This window comes from Hydra vulgaris, chromosome 15 (genome assembly GCF_038396675.1).
Source record: "Hydra vulgaris chromosome 15, alternate assembly HydraT2T_AEP".
NCBI classification, from domain to species: domain Eukaryota; kingdom Metazoa; phylum Cnidaria; class Hydrozoa; order Anthoathecata; family Hydridae; genus Hydra; species Hydra vulgaris.
This window is the reverse complement of record NC_088934.1, coordinates 50773776-50791499: the sequence shown is the minus strand read 5'-3', so window position 1 is coordinate 50791499 and position 17724 is coordinate 50773776.

Below are 17724 nucleotides of genomic sequence, written 5' to 3'. Positions count from 1 at the left end.
TATGATTTCAAAAGAGTTTAGTTGTTTGCCGCGATCTTTATAGGAGTTATTTGTTGGAAGGCTACTGAATTTCGGCAGTTTTTATTATATACTGGACCAGTTGTGCTTAAAGGGATTTTATACGAAACTATGTATCAACATTTCCTGTTGTTTTCTACTGCAATGTATTGTTGTTTAAGAACAAATCTTTGTTATTACTATGCCGAGTATTCTCGTAAACTTCTTACGCAGCTTTTCGAACTTGCTCGTTTATTTTATAGACAAGGTATTTTAGTTTACAATGTTCAAAATTTAATCCACATTGTTGATAATATTTTGTTATTTGGAGCATTAGATTCAGTGAGCACATTTCCTTTTGAAAACTATCTTGGAAAGTTTAAGAAATTAATACCTCTCTCATATTCGCCCTAACAGCAAATCATACGTCTGTTGTCTGAACATGAGCAATCGGTCAACATTTAAGAGCATTTAAGATTATGGCTAATAAAAAGTAAAAAAAAGCTATAATATGTTCATGAAGAGGAGCCTTTACCATTTTAATTTATCAATGCTAATTATATTCATCATGCGCATCATCATATTCATCATACTAATCATCCGCTTTAAAAAATGACATTAAAATTAATGATGAAATCATATATGGTTCTCATGAAATAATAACTGAACTAAACAATTTTTTTGTCTCAGTTGAACCTAATTTAGCAAAACAAATTCTAAATGTATTTAAAAAAATTGATATCTCGTCCTTAGCAACAACTAATCTTGATTCTTTTAAATTACCACGTGTGGAAATTGAAACTACTTTTAGTATGCTAAAACCAAACAAAGCGAGTGGTTTTGATGATATAAATAGCAAAATAATTAAGAATTCAAACGAAATTATTAAAGACATCCTTTTTAAGATTTTTTCATCTTCAATTAGACAAGGAGTTTTTCCTGATCAGTTTAAAGTAGCAAAAGTTATACCGATATTCAAAGGAGGAGATCTAACAAATGTTAAAAACTCTATATCTGTTCTTCCAGTTTTTTCAAAAATTCCAGAAAGAATTATGTATAACAGAATTTACACACATCTTACTGACAATCCTTTGCTAAATAACCATCGGTATGGATTTAAAAAAAATAACTCTACAGAACACGTTGTATCACTGAATCGTTTGAAAAATCTGAGTATACCTTAGGCATCTTCATTGACTTTACCAAAGCTTTTGATACTGAAGACCATAAAATTCTTTTTCAAAAACTCAAACAATACGGAATAACTGGAAATGTTCTTAAATGGTTAAAATGTTATTTAAATAATCGCAAACAATTTGTATCTGTTGGCGCTCCTTCACCAATGATTTTGCTAAAGATCACCGGTGGTTTTCCACAAATATCAATTCTCGGACCTCTTCTTTTTCTCATATATATTAACGATCTTCATAAGGTATCCAGATTAAAGACAATAATGTTTGCCGATGATACAAACCTATTTTTATCACATAATAACATCCCTTCACTGTTTCAACTTGTGAATCTAGAATTAAGCAAGATTTCTTATTGGTTTAAATCAAACAAATTATTGCATAGCATTAAAAAAACTAATTGGATTTTCTTTCATCCACTTTCTAAAAAAAAATTAATTCTTAAGAAAATGCCATACCTTTTCATTGATAATGTCGAAATAAACAGAGTAAATGTTACAAAATTTTTAGGTGTTTATGTTGATAATAACCTTACTTGGAAAATTCACATTGGAAATTCATGCAACAAAACTTCAAAAAGTACAGGAATTTTATATAAGGTAAGAAGCTTTTTACATAATAAAACATAATAAAACTCAATTATATTTTTCTTTTATTCACAGCCATATTAACTATGTAAGTATTGCATGGGCTAGTATCAATAAAAGCAAACTTGGATCTCTTCATCTTCATCAGAAGCACATAGCACGTTTAATAAATTTTAGTGATAATTTTAGTACCCATGCAAAACCTCTATTAAGAAAAATGAATGCACTAAATATACATCAGCTTAATGTTTATAATGTACTATGTTTTATGTTTTTATGTAAAATCAATTCTTCCCCGGGTTTTTTTCATGATTTCTTTTGTCAAAAGATAAAAATAAATACATTCTACGCAATGATAATTTTATTAAGCAGCCATATTTTCCAACAAATTATAGTAAGTTTTGCATTGTTTTTTGTGACCATTTTTATGGAACAAAATAATTTTAAAAAACTTTTCTCAAGTTTTTATCGAACAATGTAGCTACAACTTATTTAAACGAAAATTTAAAGAATTAGTTTTTACAATTGATGATTTGGTAATACACTTTTAATATATATATATATATATATATATATATATATATATATATATATATATATATATATATATATATATATATATATATATATATATATATATATATATATATATATTTGTATATCCCCTTTTTACCTTGTATTTATCAAAAAACTTTCAAAACTTTATATATACATGCTAAGATTTTTATGCAGTTTTTATTTTTTTGTGGATATGTAGTATATAGTATTTTTTTTTTATGGATATGTAGTATCAGATTTTAATAATTTTAACGAATTTTTCTGTTTTCTGTTAAGAAAAAATTTGTAATTATCTTGTTTATATTTTACAAATATGACGAGAAATTATCACGTTTATTTTTGCGGTTCTGGACAACAAGACCTAACTGTTTTCTACGAGTCCCCGTGTTCTTTTATTTTTTTTTATCGATCTAATTTTGTAAATTTTTTATTGTCATTTACTTATTATTCTTATCTTGTAATCTTGTAACCTTTATATTTTATAACGACATGTTGTTTAAAACGTAATTGGGAAAAAAAAAAAATATAAACAGTTGCAGTTTGATAGTACTTTTGTTGGTGTAGGTAAAAATGATTCTTTTTTTACTCAAAAATAGTAGCATTATTTGGATCTTTTTGAGTATATTAATACAGATCCTGTCAAGTAACTCTTCAATGTCAAAAATAATATTGAAGCTGCTTGAATTGGTTACATCAATTCCAATAATTTGCAGGGGATTTTTATGAAGATGTTGGAAATCTCTTTTTGCAGCAGCCCTGCACGAAGTGGGAATAGGAGCACTATATATCAAGTGGCTAATAGCGTAAGATCGGTAAACCTGTAAAAGGTTTTGCTGAATGTGCCCAATTTGCTTAAGACGTTTGAGCAGATATGGTACTGATTTTATATTGTTGTGAACTTTTGTCCATTGTTTATCCCAATCAATATTATCATTGAGCATGATTCCAAGGTATTTTTGGCTGCTGACTATTTCAAGTTCAGTATTATTGAGTACAATGGATGGTAAAGCTTGAATTTCGGAGCAACTGGGAATACTTCTTATGATTTTACATTTCGGGCCATTTAGTTTCATTCCGTTTACCTAAGACCAAAGAGCGACGCCATCAACAATGGATTGAGGTAGGTTGGTAGGAACTTTATCATTAATTATTAAGGTCAGTATGTCTTCAGCATACTTTTCAAAGATGGTTTCAGGTGGAAGATAGACGTTAATGTTGGAAATAAATAGAATGAACAGGATTAGACCTTGAACACTACCCTGAAGTACACCTGCTTCGATACATTTCCAGTCAGTGGTGTGGTCATTTGTTTTAATTTTTTGTTGACGGTTAGTTAGATAAGTAAGCTGAGATCCAAGAGGTGAGCCAGCTAGGTAGAATGTTCACTAGCTTTAACAGTAACTTTTCATGACTGACAAGATCAAAATCTTTTTCGAAATCAAAAGAATATTGCATAAATTGATTTGTTGTTATCTTTCGCATGACTCCAGTCCTCTGTAATTAAAATAATAGCGTCCATTGTACTTCGGCCTGGAAGGAAACCGAACTGTTTGTTTGAGACCCATAAGTGCTTGGTGTGATGGACAATGAATATGGTAATAATACGTTCAAAAACTTTATATATTGCGGATGTAGTGGCAATTGGTCGATAGTCATTAGACGAGTGTGGGTTGTAATTTTTGGAATCGGTGTTATGTTTGCTGATTTCCATTGGTCAGGTAGGTAACTGTTTTCTATGAGGCGATTGAATAGGATGCAGAGTGATGAGGCGATTTCAAAGCGAGCAGATTTGAGTAAAAACGGAGAGAGATCATCTGGTCCTGAGGAACCTGGTTTGAGTTTGCTGAGTTGGTTGGCAATGTTATTAAGGGTAAAAATGGGGGTAGTAGGCGGGTTGGCCTCTCTATATATATTTATATATACATATACATACATTTATATATACATATATATATATATATATATATATATATATATATATATATATATATATATATATATATATATATATATATATATATATATATATTTATGCGTATCATTTAAATGACTAAACTGCAGTTCGGCCAATTAAAATAAAATGCTGATGACCCAACTGCGAATATAATGCAGTTTGGTCAACTTAAGCAAAATACTGTTGGCACAACAATACTGGCTGCTTAGGTTAGGCTTCTGTTTTTCCGGATATACAAGAATATACATATATATATATATATATATATATATATATATATATATATATATATATATATATATATATATATATATATATATATAAATATATATATATATATGTATATATATATATATATACCATGACCTAATTAAATACACGGCTTGATTTGTAGCTTTTTCCGTAAAAAATTAAGACGCCAGTTTTTTTACGGTTTATATATAAAAGCTTGAGTGGTAGTTATGGCTTAGAGTCGTGTTTGCACTAAAAAAACATTATTCACATTTTAATAAAAATTTTAAATATCAGTTAGATTTTCTATGAGTAATTATCTTATGAGTTGCTAGATTTTTCGCTAACTGATTGCCTGCTTCAGTTTATTCCATTAACACAGAATACTGAAATAGGCTTTCAGATAGCTATATCAGCACATACCAACATGCTACTAAAAATAACCTTGTATGTTGCTACAACTACCCACACTCTCCATTGGAAATAATTTTAAAATTTTGTAATTTTGTATTTATTATAATTGCAATTATTAGGTATAACAATTGCAATTACGAACTGCAAAACAACGTTTTGCAATGTAAATACTCTATTATGCTGCTTGTTTCAAACATGCAGCAATTAAAATGCAACAAATCAGGTCATTTATTTACAGTAGGCCAAGAAATATCAGACATATCAACTGTTTTGGAAGAACTATTAGACATTCCAACTGTTTTGGAAGCAACATCAGACATACCAGCTGTTTTGGATGAAATATCAGACACTCCAACTGTTTTGGAAGAAATATCAGACATTCCAACTGTTTTGGAGTCAATAGCTGTTATTAAAATTCTTAATTTTTCATTGTCTAATAAATGCTTTCATATTTCTTTACCTTAATGGCTTCACAGTGGTGAAAACTACAAAGTAAAAAACTTAATAAAAAAGTAACATAATATAAAAATTATTGAATCTATATAAAGAAGTTGTTTTTGTTTTTATGATTGTAGGTCTTTAAAAATTTATTCTTATGTTTCGAAATCCTCATCTAAAGTTTACATAACAGGTTTATGTTCAAAAAAAACAAATTGGTGAGTGCATTACCTCAATGCACTAAACTGAATTTAAAATAAGAGCTGTTGTTACCGATAACCATTCTACCAATGTTAATGCATTTTCATAGTTTTATAAAGCATATAATGGAGATAGAAAACTATTTATTTATCATCCAGTTTAGAAAAGAAGTGTTTCAAACATACTTATTATTTGATATACTCCGTCTTATTAAAAGTATAAGAAACAACTTGTTAAACGCAAAAAAATGTTGAAGTTACTCCTAGTTACATTGCAGGAAATATATTTCTTCAAGTTTATTAAAAGATCAACTATTAAACAGCTAAGAAAAAGCAAGAAAAATTAATTATCAAGTCACATATCTTGGAAACAAAAAACAAGCTATCAATTTTACATTGGCACTATTTGACTAAACAGCTGCAGCTGTAATATAGAGTTATTTTCCTGAAAGAAATGATGCAGTACAATATTTACAATTGTTTTATAAGTTATTTTTCATACTTAATTCAATGCAGAAACTCAATTTATTCAATGAAACTAAAAAATGCTGCTTTGAAAGGTGATAACAAACCCACACTTTATAGAGAAATTATAAATTGTACTGAAATCTGATCAAAATAAAATTTGATAAATACTTTACATTAACCAAACAAACTTCTCGTGCTCTAATTACTACACTACAAGCAATCTCTTATGAATGATTTACTTGAACAAGGCTTTAATTTTTTTTACTTCTAATTTACAAAGTGATCCTTGGAGTTAGGTTTTAGTAAGTATAGTTAAATGACCTGTGGCAGACTTTTTGTGAGTCTTCTAGAAATATGCGTTAGTAAAAAAATTTGGCTAATTTTCCCAGAAAATATTTATCAAAATTTTGGTAATCCTTAAAAAATATTATGCAAGATATTGCTTAGTTGCCTACATAAAAACTAGCACCAGCTTTCTGAAGATAGCATAGATATATGTTCTAAAGCAAGTAATATTGGTAAAAAATTTATGATCAACTCACGTTATTTTTTACAGAGAAGAACCTATACATCCAATTCAATCTCTCTTTAATTTTATTTGTCATCTTTTTAGTATTTTATGTTACTTCTCTTATTCTAATTAAACATTGCAGTCATTTTTTTTCAACTAAAAGTTTGCAGAACAAATTTTAAAGCAGGCAATCAGTTAACAAAAAATTCAGCACAAAAAAATGTAAGTATTCAGAGAAAATCTAGCTACTATTAAACCATTTTAATAAAATAGGAATAAAACATTTAAAGTACAAACACGACTTTAACCACAACAAAAATTAAATTTTTATACAGAAGCCGTAATAAAACTGGCCACTTAATTTTTTTAAGGAAAACGCAACAAATCAAGTCGTGTAATTTAAGCAGGCTAAGATAGGTATATATATATATATATATATATATATATATATATATATATATATATATATATATATATATATATATAATGCAATTTAAAGATCCGGCATATTATTTAACTTTTTTTTTTTTTTGAACATGTTTTTGCATCCAAATAGTTATCTTAGAATTATTAAAAAATGATATATATTTTTAAAAATTCGGGCGGCAGTTTCTACTAAACAACAAACCTCAAAAATTAGCAGTATAAACACGTTAACGATTACACATTAAATTAATATCATATAACCTTATAAACACACCCAACAGCTAAACATTAAACCGTATACACCTTTTTTTATCATAAAAAATTAGTTCATAATAAGATGAAACTAAAAGCCATAAAATTTTAGAAACTATTACTGTGCTATTTCTTGCCAAAAACTAACTGAGTTACTTTTTGGCAAGAAGCTCAATTATTAAGAATTCGTTAAATATTTTCTAATTTTTCCTTTGCATATCATATCAATATAACACTAAATTGAAACCTACAATCATGCCCGTACCATAGGGGTGGAGTCGTAGGGTACAATCAACCCCCTTTTTTAATAAACTTTCTTTGTCTCACGCAAGTTTTACTTTTATAAAACTTGCGCGAAAAATAAAAAATTGATCTAAAAATTTATTCGCTATTCTAAATTGCCTTTTTTTGAAAAATATTTTCGCACGTAATTGAAATGAGTTCCATTCGATATCTCTTTTCTTTTTTTCAATAAACTGAAGTATATGAAGAAACTCTTCATATACTTCAGTTTATTGAAAATTTTGAAACCTTTAGTAAAGGATCGTCCATAAGTACGGATGCTCGGATGGGGATAGGGATCTGCAAATGGTGTATATGATATGAAGAGGAGGAGGAAGGGGGGGGGGGCAGGTGGTTATATATAAAAGTAAGGAGACACTAAATTGATAAAAATATCATAAAATGTTGGGTAGGCAGGATAAATGCGTAGGTACATTTAGGGTGGTGGAGGATACTCAATAAGCGTTTAGCAAACTGAGGGAAGGAGGGGGGGGGGGGAGAGAGAGTTAAAATAAAAGCGTGCTTGTTTTATGAACAACCCCTTAACTTTAAAAACTTAAGAAAAAGTTTTGAAACTTTCTAGTACTAGCCCATTTTGTAATTTATATTGTTACGCTTTCAGGAAACCCACCCACTCTTGAGCGTGGCGTAATTATGCAATAGCCCCTAAACCAAATAAGTCTAAATCTGTTACGTTGCAACAACATCATTTTTGTTTTTATTTTATGAACTTATATATATATATATATATATATATATATATATATATATATATATATATATATATATATATATATATATATATATATATATATATATATAAATATATATATATATATATATATATATAAGTTCATAAAATAAAAACAAAAATGATATTGTTGCAACGTAACAGATTTATATATATATATATATATATATATATATATATATATATATGTGTGTGTGTGTGTGTGTGTGTGTGTGTGTGTGTGTGTGTGTGTGTGTGTGTGTGTGTGTGTGTGTGTGTGTGTGTGTGTGTGTGTGTGTGTGTGTGTGTGTGTGTGTGTCTATATAGTATATATGTTACTGTTACTCGCAGTACCAGGAATTAGCTAAATACTAATGTTTATGATATAATTTAATATTGCAATTCTGAGTTTCATGTGTTATCACAATCGAGTAATTCCATGTCAAAACAACCAGGCCATGCAACCCTATGTCCTTGGATTTTCTTTATATTTTTACCATAGTTAGTACATTATAAAATAAGATAAATCCCAAAATTTCAAGGTCTAATCCCCAACGGTTCGTGAGTAATGGTTGTTTTAATTTTGGCTACTATTATTGTTTTGGTCATTTTTCGCCATTTTTAAATTTACATTTCTTCTTATAAAACCAAGTCTTTAAACATGTGAATTCTAAAAATAAGTGACTTAGTTAATCTTAAGGTGAGGAATATGAATATATAAATAAAAAACTCATTTTATAATTAAAAAGTACCTAAATATCAATTATAAATGTTAAAATAATGGACACCTGCCCCAGTCAAATTTTAAGGTGTGCGGTAAATTTTTTAAGCCTAAAATTTCAAACTAGATCATTGTATGTTTGAAGAACATTGTGTGAAAAAATCATTTCTGCCAAATAAATAGTTTAAAAATTAAATGAAAAATATTACAAACAAAGCAAATATAGTATATTTCGCTTATCGTAGTATTCAAAATAAATAAAAATGATGCATACTTGAATTGATATACAATTTTTTATAATATATCCATTAAAAAATTATTGATTTACAAATATATACTTATTAATTTTGTAAAAATCTTTTTTTGAAAGTTCGTATTTGTCTGATATTATTGTTGGTGCATTATTAATGTTATTACATCGGTGATAGGTATCCAACGATAATCATCCCTTTTCAGCCATAAAAACCGTTTAGATGGACCGTGTGGATGCATAAACTTTACTTTTATATTATTATATTCTTCATTTTTTTCTTCGACTACTGCAATCCACCAAAACGAGTCATATGTACATGCGTATATTCGTACTTCTGCATTAGCTTAAAATTTGTTAAACTTAAATTTTGGTACTTGATTTTTTAGTTATATTAATAGATTTTGGATTTATATCGTTACTAGTTTTTTTAAATAACATAGATGTTTTCGAAACTGGTATGGAAGGTGAAATCCTCGAGTTCCTGGTATTGTTTTTCCCTTCTCATATCGTTTATTTTGCGTAGCTCTAAATTTAACCTTAGTTTCTTTATCAATTTTAAAGAACTTTATTGTGAGCATTTTTTGAGTGCAAAATTCAAATATTGCATCAATTGTTAGTATTTGATTTTTCTTTGGACGTTGCAAACTTTCTCTTGCTATTGTTCGTTTTACTGTACCGCCTATTGCATCGCAAGAAGATTTGCCGTGACTGGTTGCAAAAAATATCCATTCAGCTTCCAATAAAAAATCTTCTAAGTGATGGCATAGATTTAGAAAATTTTAATAATTTTTATACTGTCCTCCACATCCACCAGAAAAGTTATACAATTTGAAAATTAAACACACTTATAACTGAAAATAAACCTTTTTCATTAAATGTTTATAAATTATATCCCATTTCATCGCATATAAAAGAAGAACTACATTTTGATGATAAACTCATACGCACACTGAGTGAGCACCTGAGGCTCCAACACTTACACACCACTTAGAACGCAGACTGCAAAATTTAGAAATTCTTAGATTAATCCCTGGATTTATAACTTTAAATTGGCTGTACAATTCTTTCACGTTACACAATAGCAATCGTTTTTGTACTTGTATTCTGTTATTTTTTCTTTTTTCAACACTTACATAATCTTTTTTATCAGACATTGTTTGTGAGTATTCATCTTCATAAAAACTTTGAACAATGGAGACAACATTAAGTGGAACACTTTTTCCAATTTTATCCAATTGGAGTAAAAGTATGCCACTCTGCTGTTTCATACAACGTGCTGTTCGAATAGCATTCACACTAACTTCAAAGTAGTTAGAAGCATAATCTCTAGACCAAGACTCAGGAGTTAAAGTGAGAATTTTTAATTTATTTTTATAGTCAGAAGCATTTATCTTTTCTTTCATCAATAGTGTCAGTTTATCCAGATCAGATGCTTTATTTTGATCTGTTTTCGAATAAGACGCATTAGAATTATCTATAAAATACGAATTACTTATTCCATAATGGGCTGCTAAATCTTCACCAATCTTTTTTATTGAATTTTTATATTTTTTCATTGCAGATGCAACACGTTGATGTAAAGCAACAGAATGTAAATTAATAGGAGATTCTCCTAAACCTTCCAAGGATAAATTAATATGAGTAAATGGTTCATCTTCTTCTGTCAATATCTCATCTACTTCATTTTCACTAGGGTGTTCTTCTGATAAAACTGCCTTTGACTTACAGCTAGCACATAACTTCCACCCAGATAAAACTCTTAATCCTAATGACTCAAAGTGTCTAGCCAACATTAAAGATATTGTAAATTTACCTAATAAAAAAAAAGGATATTTAAGATACGTGTTGTATACTTTTACAGATAGTTTTCATATATTTAAAATCAAATTACCTTTTATTTTTTTATGCACTTTATAAACATCACAACAATTGCCATTTTTCTTTTCAAATCTTTTTTCAAAGAAGTGAAAATGGCGATTACAAATGCTAAATAGTTCTTCACAAGCACGCAACTCAGATCTCCATAAAATGTTTTGACGAATATCAGTGTCTAGGTCAGTTAGTAAAAAAATCTTTTTATTTCTAGAATATGAGGTTTTATGGCATTCTGACTTCAAAACTTTACCAATATCACATGAAATCATTCTGATAATGAATTAAAAAATGTTATACTTGCAAATTTAAAAATGCACAAGTACTAATTACATTATTTATATTGGATTAGTTGCAACATTTAAACTAGATGAATATGTCTGAATTCAGCAATTAAACTTTGATAATTTGGAAAGACAAGAAAACAAGAAAACAAAAAGGAAATAAAAAAGTACATTAAAAAAACTTTGATAACTTAAGAAACACTTCGATTTAGATAGGAGTTATCATTTTTCCTAAATTACCATAGCAATATATATACATTTATAGTACAAAAGTAAAATAATTACAAAACTATGTATTTGGCAGATATGATTTTTTCACACAATGTTCTTCAAACATACAATGATCTAGTTTGAAATTTTAGGCTTAAAAAATTTACCGCACACCTTAAAATTTTACTGGGGCAGGTGTCCATTATTTTAACATTTATAATTGATATTTTGGTACTTTTTAATTATAAAATGAGTTTTTTATTTATATATTCAAATTCCTCACCTTAAGATTAATTAAGTCACTTATTTTTAGAATTCACATGTTTAAAGACTTGGTTTTATAAGAAGAAATGTAAATTTAAAAATGGCGGAAAATGACCAAAACAATAATAGTAGCCAAAATTAAAACAACCATTACTCACGAACCGTTGGGAGTTAGACCTTGAAATTTTGGGATTTATCTTATTTTATAATGTACTAACTATGGTAAAAATAAAAAGAAAATCCAAGGACATAGGGTTGCATTTTTTAAAAAAAATGGTTGTTTTGACGTGGAATTACTCAATCATCAGGCAAGTTGTATGGTATTTTATTACGTCATCTGGCTATTTGCCTTACTGACGCCCTCATAAGTTTACAAGGTAACGTAAAATATAAAAAGTAAAAGAAAAAACATAAAATAAAATTCTATCGGAACTATTTGAAATAGTTCTGTGTGTTAGCGATTATTTTAAAATTTATTGTCATAAATTATTTTTAATTTCATGGCTCATATCGTTTGATTATGAAAATTTCAAAAAGTTTTTTTGTTTAAAAAGTAAATAAGACCTGTTTACAAAGAAATCTTTCTGACTTATTTATAATAAACAAAATTATATTAGTAAGAAAAATCACTGAGATAAAATCAAATTAAAAACGAAAATAAATATAAAAAATAAAGGAAAAATTATTCAAAATGGGAATGGTCCCCGTCCATCCCCATTTGAACGATTACTTTTGCCATTTTGTTTTAGAAATACCGTTTCGTCTATCGCGTATTTTTTCTATTTGCTTCTGTTTAACTGGAGTTTGCGGGTGTGTTCTTTTCCGATCGTTCGCTTGCTCCATCGCCACATCGTTCTCGTCGTTGTTGTCGTTGTTATCGTCGCTCGATGTTTCTCCATTTTCAAACTCGTTTTCACTTTTTCTTTTTCCAAGCGTCTCGCATCGTCAAAGGCGCTTTCATTTTCGTGTTGTATATTTTTTATTTTATTTTTTACTTCTTCCGGTAAACTCAAGTTAAGTTGGTGTTCTAAAGTAATAGTAGAATTATTTTTATTCAAGGAATAAATTGAGTTTTTTACCTCTCCTCTTGGTGTTGTCGAATTTGGTGTTGTCATTTGTGACGGTGGAGTGAAAAGAAATACGGGTGCTTTGCCTTTCTTATCAATAAGACTCTGACCGAACGTGAAATCAATTGGATTCTCGACTGTAGTTATATTTTTTATTTCATGGTTGTTAGTTGGTGGAACACATGCATTTCTTGGTACATGTCTGCTTTGGCAGTTATTACAATAAAATTCTTTGCCAGCAAAGTTTAGATTAATTTTCATTCCATTGATTTCGATATTATGTGGTAAATATTTTACCAATTTGTTGAGCTTAACTCTAAAAAGTCTCCGACCATCCTCGATAGTTCGGTCAAAGTCGTAAGTTGTATGTTTGATTGAGTAAATTGTATCTGTGTAAGGAGCAAGTTTATCGGATAGTTCAGCATCCGTGACAGTTGGATCGCACTTAATTGTTATTAAAAAACCTTGTTCTTCTCTTCGCTTGAAAACAACGGGTTTCTCGCATTCATTGATTTCAATCTGCTCCATCGAAAGGTTAGTCGCGTCATTAATTGGTTTAAGAACTGTTATCCACCTACCATCTCTGTGGTAAGAATTATTTTCAATTTTGCTCCTTCCAATCTTTGCTGCTATTTTCTCGCTAAGTTCTTTGGCTTTCTCTGAGATATATTTTGAATTGCTGACTTTTGAATAATCCAAACGGGTTCGGAATTCAAGTACACGATCTCGTAACACCTCTACTTTACTTGTAACACTAGCATAAGACATAATAAAAAAAATCTAATCGCCAACTAACATCAGGCAAGTAGTAAAAGTTTAATTTTGCTACAATTTGTTTAGTGGACGTTACGGTTTATATTTGTATTTTGGATCGTTACGGGACGGAAATTGATTAGCAGTTGGTTAATAAAATTATTAATTTGTTTTTAGTTGGCTAATAGTTGTGAAATAGTTATATGTTTAATGTTGTTTAAAGTATTTTTTATGTGTTAAGGTGTATTATTTGTGTATTAAAAAATAATAAAATAAGAATTAAAATTGATATAAAAAAATATATAATATTATGAAATATATTACAAAAGCTGTGTATGTGAGTAATTTATTAGTTAGCCTAGAGATATATGGAGTAGATTAGTATAGTTAATTTTATTTTTAGTTGTTAGTCAGGTTTGTAGCAAGCTTTGTAAATTTTTAATAAGAATTTATTTTCGTGGCGGCACTTTGATATAATTTCGGTTTCTTATTCAACAGTTCTTCAGGTTTTGGATATGATACAATAGTAAATTTCTCATGCAGGCATAGTGGGCATCTTTTGGAAATATTCGAGTAGGGGGGTACTGACTTGAGAATAGACCATGTTAGGGGTTTCATTAAAATTGTTTTTTAAATCCCAGACATAGTTTGATAGGGCGGTAGAATTTTTGTATTTAGTAATTATTGAATGATGATTTGAATGATGATGTATCTGGTTTTATTGAATGATGATGTCTCTGGTTTTCCACTCACCTTCCGTTAATCCGATATAAACTTTGTTGGGTTGGTTTTTTGCTGCAATGATGCATTTATATATGATATTCGTGGATTTGCCCTTACCATTCAGGGGGCATTCTGCTTTGTTCCAACAATTGCATTTTGGATCATTGTTTACAATTCTTAAGAAGATAATTTTTTTGTTGTGGTTTTTTATAATTTTTTCTGTATTTTCAGTGCAACTGTAGCTTACCTTTACAGTGTTTCTGTTTAAGATTTCGTGAAATTTGTGTGTCTTAGGGAAGTTTTTTTCTAGTAAATACATTTTTGCAACATTCGTGGGGACATTTTTATTAAATGGGGGGTTGAACCATATGATATACAAACAAATAAAAAACAATTCTTTAATCAGTTAACATCCTTGATGTAACTTTCAAATTCCAATACCTCGGTGTTTTTATCAAGGAAATGCAGTTTTATAACTTCTATGTGAATATAAAAATTTTTAAATTTTCATTATTTTGGTAAAAAAATATATTTTCTTTAGAATAAGTTTTAATCTATTTTTTACTTTCTATTTTATGAGTTATTGCAAAAAAAAAAGAGTTATTGCAAAAATAAAAGCGTTACAGCGTAAAAAATTGATATCACGTTGTGACACGCGTATTTTAATAATAAAATATAAACGTAGAAATATAAATAAATTAGTTTAGTTTTTATAATTCATTTAAGTTGTTGTAATGTTAAAATAAAGTTTAATTTTTTATTTTGAAAATGTAAATTTCGAAAGTTTTGTTTTCTTGATTAAAAAATCATTAACGCGTAGCATGGAATAGCCGATTTAAAAAGCAGAGTCATTCAAACCTGGTGGTAAATTTTGGAATTAGGCGGAAACAACATTACTAAATCGCAATTTAAGTTTACTCAATAAACAAAATGAGTTTACGTCAAAGTGCCGCCGTGTAAATAACGTCATCAAAGCGGACATTTTTCTACACTCCATTGCATTTTTTTGTATATAGTTTTTGTTTGTGCTACGCCTATTGCTATATCGTACAACTTGAAGTTATGTAATTAAAAATATCTAACTAATTATTTAGTATGCGATAGATTATATGCTCTGCCTATTATTTAACACACTATATTGATCACTCAATTACTTGAAATAATAATATAATTTCTACATTACATTATGCGTATATATATATATATATATATATATATATATATATATATATATATATATATATATATATATATATATATATATATGTATATATATATATATATATATATATATATATATATATATATATATATATATATATATATATATATGTATGTATATATATATATATATATATATGTATATATATATATATATATATGTATGTATATATATATATATGTATATATATATATATGTATGTATATATATATATATGTATATATATATATATATATATATATATATATATATATGTATATATATATATATATATATATATATATATATGTATATTATATATATATATATATATATATATATATATATATATATATATATATATATATATATATATATATATGTATATATATATATATATATGTATATATATATATATATATATATATATATATATATATATATAATTTTTAATTTATATTTCAAAACAAAATAAAAAATATAATTGTTGCAATTAAGTCGCGGTTGTCAAGTGAATGCAATGTTTTTCTTCATTTGAGTTTAATTAACAATGAAAGCATTTTTTACTCTGTATTTTATTTCCAAGTACCATATTAGGCTTTAGTAAATATTAAATTATTGCTAATTAGTAAGTAACAATTTTTTTATCTCTCGTAATCGTAAATTTTTTTATCTCTAAATAAATAATTTTTTTATCTCGTAAATTTTTTTATCTCTCGCTAATCATACCACTTTCTCGCGTAGCCTAACTAAACAACATGCTTTTGCAGATCAATTTTTAATTCCAAAAAAAATGAAACAATGCCGTAATAATGCATGACCTCATCATTTTTTTGGCACTTCTTTATAATGATTTTCTTATAGCATTCTTGATTACCAAAAACTCTTTAAGGATTTACTCTTATTCTTTTATCGCAATTTTATTACCTCATTCAACATGACTACCAATGGATTGTTTTCGTTTGACGTCAGAGCGGCTTAATCAATTGCGATTCCAAAGCGCAATAAAAAGCATTTGACGTTTGACAAAAAACACGCAATTTTATGAACTTTACACTCTTATATCTTTATTTTATAATTAAACTAGAACCTTTTTTGCATCAATTAGTTTGACTCAACTTTCAATCAATTAATCAATCAATTAGTTTGACTCAACTTCTTTCCAATTACGCATAAGAAGTTTTGAGTTTTTCATATATATAAACTTTTTATATACACGAATTATATAAGTTACATGAATTATATAATACATGAATTATATAAGTGGCTTCACTTACATAAAATTCATGTGTTAAGACCACTATTGATAAAAAAGCTTGCAGTGAGAACGTTTTTTCAAAAGGAGTTTTCATAGATAAGAGTTCCTAAGTTTCAATACACATTATATTTGTTTGAAAATTTCCATATTAATTTAAAAAGGGAAGAGGAATTTAATGGAATTTAATGGAACCTTTTTAACTTTTATTAATAATTTCTTAATTTTTAGCGTTTAAAAAATCAAGGGTTGATTTATTTAAAAAAACAAAAATATTTTGTAAAAAGGTTCCCTGTGAAAAAAGCAAGTGTAACTTTTCCTTTATTCAAATCAAGTATTTATTTATGTTTTCTTAAAGAAATGGTACTTAGGATTTTTATCCAGAAATTAGGTATATTTTTCTTTTTTTCGTTCGCGTATTGCTTGTTTTTATTTTTGCACTAGATTTTTGATCTTTACTTATTATATTTCAGTGCCGCTACACAGCCAATTTTCCTCATATTCACTAAACTTTTAATGCTGAAAGACCCCTCAATTTTTAAGTCTTTTTTAGCTCTATACAACCATCTTAATCATATTTAAAAATGTGGACAAAAAAAAATGTGGAATGACTAACTGCAATATTTTTTGAGACATAAAACATTACAATAACGCAACTTCTTAAATATTTGAAGATTATAAAAATTAAAGAAACATTAAACAACACAAGTCTTAAAATTTTGTTTTTTTGTTTTTTGCAATGGCTTTATAAAAAAACTCTTCTGCTTTATTAAAAAATTGTTCTGCTTTGATATTATACAATTATTAACTAATATATTTTATTAAAGTATAAACTAGTGTTTACGGGAGTTGAATAAAGCACCAATTAAGAATCGTTTAAGGT